The sequence below is a fragment of the Podarcis vaucheri genome (genome assembly GCF_965113315.1).
Source record: "Podarcis vaucheri genome assembly, chromosome: 11".
NCBI lineage: Eukaryota > Metazoa > Chordata > Lepidosauria > Squamata > Lacertidae > Podarcis > Podarcis vaucheri.
The window spans coordinates 35295087-35301086 of record NC_138749.1 but is presented as its reverse complement, the minus strand read 5'-3'; the positions used below and the strand labels follow the sequence as shown (position 1 = coordinate 35301086).

The 6000-nt window shown below is 40.3% G+C and overlaps 1 long non-coding RNA gene across 1 annotated transcript in view; it reads right to left on the bottom strand.

Annotated features, from left to right (window-relative positions):
* Positions 1–363: 363 nt before the first annotated feature.
* LOC309514631 overlaps positions 364–6000 on the bottom strand; it is an 89943-nt gene continuing 84306 nt past the window's right edge. Inside the window, exon 4 of the long non-coding RNA XR_014212095.1 lies at positions 364–454. This is a non-coding gene — a long non-coding RNA (uncharacterized lncRNA). The remainder of the gene's footprint in view (positions 455–6000) is intronic.

The window sequence follows — 6000 nt, the reverse complement described above, 5'->3', positions numbered from 1 at the left end:
AGCAAATAAAGTACAAGAAGAAAGGGGAAAGCTTTTACCCTTTGCCTGGCCTGTGTAAATTGATCCGGCACAAAAAAATTGAAGTGAATAAATGCTTTAGAAACCTCAACAGGAGAGAGCAAACTTTTAAAAGATCAAGGCAGCCAGGGACCCCATATGATTTCTGGCCTTCCAGTGAACAGAAACAGAAATACATATTGCAGCAATGTGTCTAAAAGATGATTGATTTGTAAGATCACACTATCTATAGGAGAGTCACAGTAGATCTCATCCATTCCACCCCAAGTCTTCAACTCACCATGCTAGCATGAATCAGCAGTTCTATTGTCTACATCAGGTTTGGTGAACCTGTGACCCTCAATTTGGACCACACCTCCTACAATCCTAGACCATTGTCCATGAGACAATGATGAGAGTTGGAGTCCCATGACATCTGGAGGTCCCCATCCCTAGTCTGCAACAACAATAAATAAATAATAATAATACATATTGAAATTACCAGAGTTGGAATCCATCAATAGTGGATGGGCTGAGAGCAATCGCTAGTGGTCGAGCTACATGGGTGGTAAAGTCATCTCCACCTTCTCTAGCTTGTCACAGGTATTGCTGGTAGTACCTCAATTGACTATTCATTCTCACAGTGTGTTGTTCCATACATGCATCAGGCATGGTAATTTTTAATGTTCTATCTTGATTGATTGATTTTAGAATACGTATATGTACCTGTGTTTGTGTATATTCAGGCATACATACACATGTATATATGCATGCAAAATGTGGCCATTATACACTGCAGTGTGTGTGTGTGTGTGTGTGTGTGTGTGTGTCTAACCATGTATACATATAGACATGCACATACAATACACAGAACTTTCTGCCCCTACTTTAGCTCACATTCTGGGCATAAATATAATGCATACTCAGTCTGGGAAAATGTTTTCTGTTGGTTAATGCTTCCTGCCATTATTCCTTCCAAGATCACCAGCAGCTTTCAATGCCTGATTTAGCCAAGGGCCTGGCATGATATAGGTTTGTGCTAATCAATCCTTTAATTTGCTCGAAGTAAGTCATTCCTACTAATGTTCAAGAGCAGCAGTGGTGCAACTTGTGCAGTGTTGAAGGCCACAGTGGAAACATATCACAAACCACATCAAATACGCATTCCTATGTTGCATGTGATGAACATAACTTCCACTTAAAAATAACAAAGCAGCTGGGTTTAACTGCTGCCATATTCTGAACCAGTTGAAGCTTCTGAACCATGTTCAAGAACAGTCTGATGTAGAACACATTGCAGTAATCTAAGCTAGATGTCACGAGATGTCATGGCTGCAGAAACACTTTTTGAATATCCCAACTAAGGGCTTGTCTCATGACATGAGAATCATGCCCCCTAGTCCAAAAAGACTGGCCCTGGGTCCTGGGCTGTGGGACATGTGGTATACTACAGAGACTGTTCCTGTATTAATGTAATTACCGCAATATGCTGATGACACACAACTCTACTTCTCCTTTACATTTGCAGGTGTAGCAGTGGATATACTGTCTTGCCTCAGTAATGGACTAGATGACAGTCAGTAAATGGAAGCTCAGTCCAGATAAAACTGAGGTGCAGTTAGTGGGTGGTTCCCTAGACCAGATGGATGGAAGTTTGACTACTCTTGAGGGGTTACACCACCTCTGAAGGAGCAGGTACATAGCTTGCAGGTCCTCCTGGATCTGGTGGCCTCAGTGGCACAGAGTGCCTTCCATCAGCTTCAACCGGTGACCTAGCTATACCCCCAACTGGACAGGAATAGCCTAATTCCTGTCATCTATGCTCTGTTAACCTTCAAGTTAAACTATACAATGGGTTATACGTAGGGCTATCTCTGAAGACGGTTCGGAAACTTCAGCTGATGCAAAATTCAGCAGCCAGGTTGCTCACCTGGACAAGATGGTTTGGACATATTGCACCAATCATGGTGGGACTGCACTGGCTGCCAATTAGTTTCCGGGCCCAATTCAAAGTGCTGGTTTTGACTTATAAAGCTTTAAATGACTCAGGACTGCAATACCTCAGGAACCACTTTTCCCCATATGAACTGACCCTGTGATCATCATCTGAGGCTCTTTCTGTGCCTCCTCTGTGAGAGATTCAGAGGGTGGCAACATGAGAATGGGCCTTTTCTGTGGTAGCACCTTGCTTGTGGAATGCTCTCCCCAGGGAGGTTCGCCAGACACCTTCATTACATATTTTAAGGTGCCAGGCAAAACCATTCCTCTTCTCCCAGGCCTTTGGCTAATTAAACAATCAATGGCCTCTTAAACTGAGGGGTGGTGGTGATCATTATGATGGCGGCAACCACATGAGATTCTTAAGACAGATAATATGCCAGGATTTAAGACACTGACAGAATTAAGACACTGATATCAATCGCAGTGATACTCATACAGTCATGATGCAAATAGCTAAATATATGCAGAGAGAGGGATATGTTGTGTTTGCATTCTTGCTAGCTCTCCATTTCAGAACTGCCAGACTGTTCCCAAAACCAAACAATTTCCTGTGAAGCATAGGATATTTATAAATAGCTGGTGTATGTGTAAAAGTACTGAATAATGTAATAAGTTTCTTTGCACAAGTAAGCAATACCTGTAGACCTTTCTTGACACCATTTGGTGATTTATATAACACCTAACACCCCTTAGCAAACAAGCTCTGGTTTTAAAATTAAAATGAGCGTAGGTAAAACACCACCAACAAAAAAACCAACCCTCATCCTAAAAAAAAAGTGCTTTCCAGAGGACCACAAAGAGTTGCACAATAGGGCTTCTGTAGCCGCCAAGATTATCTTGAAAAAGCAAATTCCGGACATGAAGCAACCCATCCGAGACAAGGAAAGATCAACCATTTGCAAACCAAATAAATACAGCCTGCTGCTGTTGGCTACCAAATGTGACTCAGCGTAGGAGGGGAGGAGGAAGAGGCAGGATTCGGGGAAGCAGGGACCATTTACCGTAAATGAAAGCGGAAGGTGCCCAAGAATGGCAGCAATCGTAGGTGAAACACTGCAAATGTCCCTCCAACCCCTGGGAAGAGACCCTCACATTTTAGCAAAATAATTCCATACACGTTGCATGAAGGGCATTGACATTCCTAATACACATGCATGAAGATCATTCATCTATATGATAAACATCAGCAAAGTAAGAGGAAAGGAGGAGAAAGGGGGATTCAAAGAACGCCTTCTGATTTCACTGATTTCATAGAATGTAGAGTTGAAAGGGACCCTAAGGTGCATCTAGTCCAACCCCCTGCAATGCAGGAAGATGCAACTGTCCCATACGGGGATCAAACCTGCAACCTTGTTGTTATCAGCACAGTGTTCCAACCAACTGAGCTTTTTAATATCTCTGAGTCCCTCCTTTTCTGGCCTATTTTTTTTTTTAATGATATTTATTAAGGTTTCAAAGAAAAGAATTACATGAATTAAAAAAGAAGAAAAAGAAAGACAAAAATAAAAATAAAAGAAAAAGTACAAAATACAAAAAAGATAAAAAACACTTAAAAAAATACATCAGTCTTTCGACACCTTACATTCATTTCCTTGTTTCCCTGACCTCCTCACGCCTCCCTTTTTTGTATTCCAATTCAGTTAATTAATTCAGCAATTTCTTTCCCTCTTTGTTTTTATCTTAGTCCTTTAACATAATATATTATAACTTTGGATTCTCACCTGTTAACAATCCATTTTTACATACACCTTTATAACATTGCTGCTTAAACCACTTAACTTCATTCTGACATCATTCTAACATTCATTAATTTTGCAATATTTCTGTAAATAGTCTTTAAATTTCTTCCAATCTTCTTCCACCGACTCTTCTCCCTGGTCTCGGATTCTGCCAGTCATTTCCGCCAATTCCATGTAGTCCATCACCTTCATCTGCCATTCTTCCAGAGTGGGTAGATCTTGTGTCTTCCAATACTTTGCAATAAGTATTCTTGCTGCTGTTGTGGCGTACATACTTTTCTGGCCTATTTCCACTTGGCCTGGGTAGAAGGAGCACTTGCTGATTCCAGCTACAAAAGTTGCTGCTGAAGGTACAAGAGGCCACTCTGCATGCCCTCCAACATTTCTCTGAAGAAAATAGGGACATCCCATTTAATAATAATAATAATAATAGTAATTTTATTTACACCCCACCCATCTGGCTGGGTTTCCCCAGCCTCTCTGGGCAACTTCCAACATATGTAAAAACATAATAAAACATTAAACAATTAAAAAAAACTTCCTATACAGGATTGCCTTCAGACGGCTCAGGGGTTGGATAACTCCATACACTCCAACACTTCTCCAATGAAAATAGGGACATCCTAAGGAAAAACAGGACATTCTGGGATCAAATCAGAAACCGGGATGCCTCCTCTAAATCAGGGACGTTCCTGGAAAATAGGGACGCTTAGAGGGACTGACCTTGCTGTGAGTCCAGAAAAACATGTTGCTCAAATGCTTTCATTAACTTATTGTTCATTTAAATTTTGTTAGATTTTGTAACTTAGTGGATCATGTGATACCCCTCCTCCATGCTGTGAACCACTTTGAGCATAGTTTCCAAAGGAAAGATGGTAGACAAATAAATGGTGATGGTGAGAACTCTTTTCTCAACTTGTAGCTGCTATGAAGAGCGTGTTACTCATCATCAGATGCTGCCTGGGTGGCAGATTGCAGCTGTCATAGCTGTAGTGACCAGAGGGGCAGGGCTAGACAGTGACTTTATACCTGCACATACCAGCATTTTGTGCATACATAAAGGCTGTCAAATTCTCTATTAGGGCAGAGGTTCTCTACAGTGCAATATACTGAGCAGAAACTGGGTTTCTCCTCATTCTTAGTGAATATGCATTGATGGAGACATGCAGTTCACTGAAACCCAATCCTGCAAATAGACACTTGTTCATTCATCATCGTACTTCTATTTCAGTAGCCACCACCTAATAGTCTATTCCAGTCACTAGAATGTGTAGTAACTTACCATCACAAATCGATGGCACTGGTTTGTATGATGTCAGAGATGTAAGGCTGAAAGGGATCAAAATATGAATGTAAGTGAATATTCAAGTTCAAAGCTACTCATTATTTAGACGAGGTTGCTCAAGAATGTCTGAATATGCCTTTGATATTTAAGATCTGATTTCATATATGCAACTGATATGTAATGTCTAATTTCATATATGCAATTGAAAATATAAATTTGAAAATATAACCTTGGTTAAGGCCTCGTCATCTTTGGAAAATTCTGTGACTTCCTGCCCAAGACTGTGGGAATCTATATAATTTTAAATATATTTTTAAAAACCTGGGGGGGAAATGTAAGGGGGAAATGCTTACACTAAAACCCCAGCTATAATGAACTAATGTAAAAAAGAATTCACATTATATGCAAACAACTTGTGGGTAATATCTGTCACTGGGTGCTTGTGAAACCTTTTCCTCTTTAGAAAGCCGCAAAGAAGCAAATCCATATTTAGTACATTTGGAATAATCTCACAGTAGGTTCTCAGAGGGTCTCCGGTTTTTACATAATACAGATTTACTCTTAGTCTTCCGGGTAGCATAACAAAGTTGTCAAGACATTAATTGCTGTGATTAACTTCTGTGTGGTCTTCTTCCACACATCACATGGAACCAAGTCATTATTCAAAGTGACAAGGGGCTGATTAGAGATCCTTTTCATGTCATGGATCCTATCATTGGGAAGGTTCAGAAAGACAGATAATGTCTTGCCACTATCACCTCTGAGTATTCATATCTATTCTCAGAGTGGTTTAATAGTCAATCCCCCTTTCCAGGGAACTCTGAAAATTGTAGTTTCCTGAGGACAATTGGGTTCTCCTAACAATTCTCACCACTTTTAAGAAACTACAGGTCCCACAACCGTTGGTTGTGTTTGTGATTCCATTTAAATGATACGAGGACAATGGAAAAACTTTTCTTCGCTCAGTTTTAAATCTGT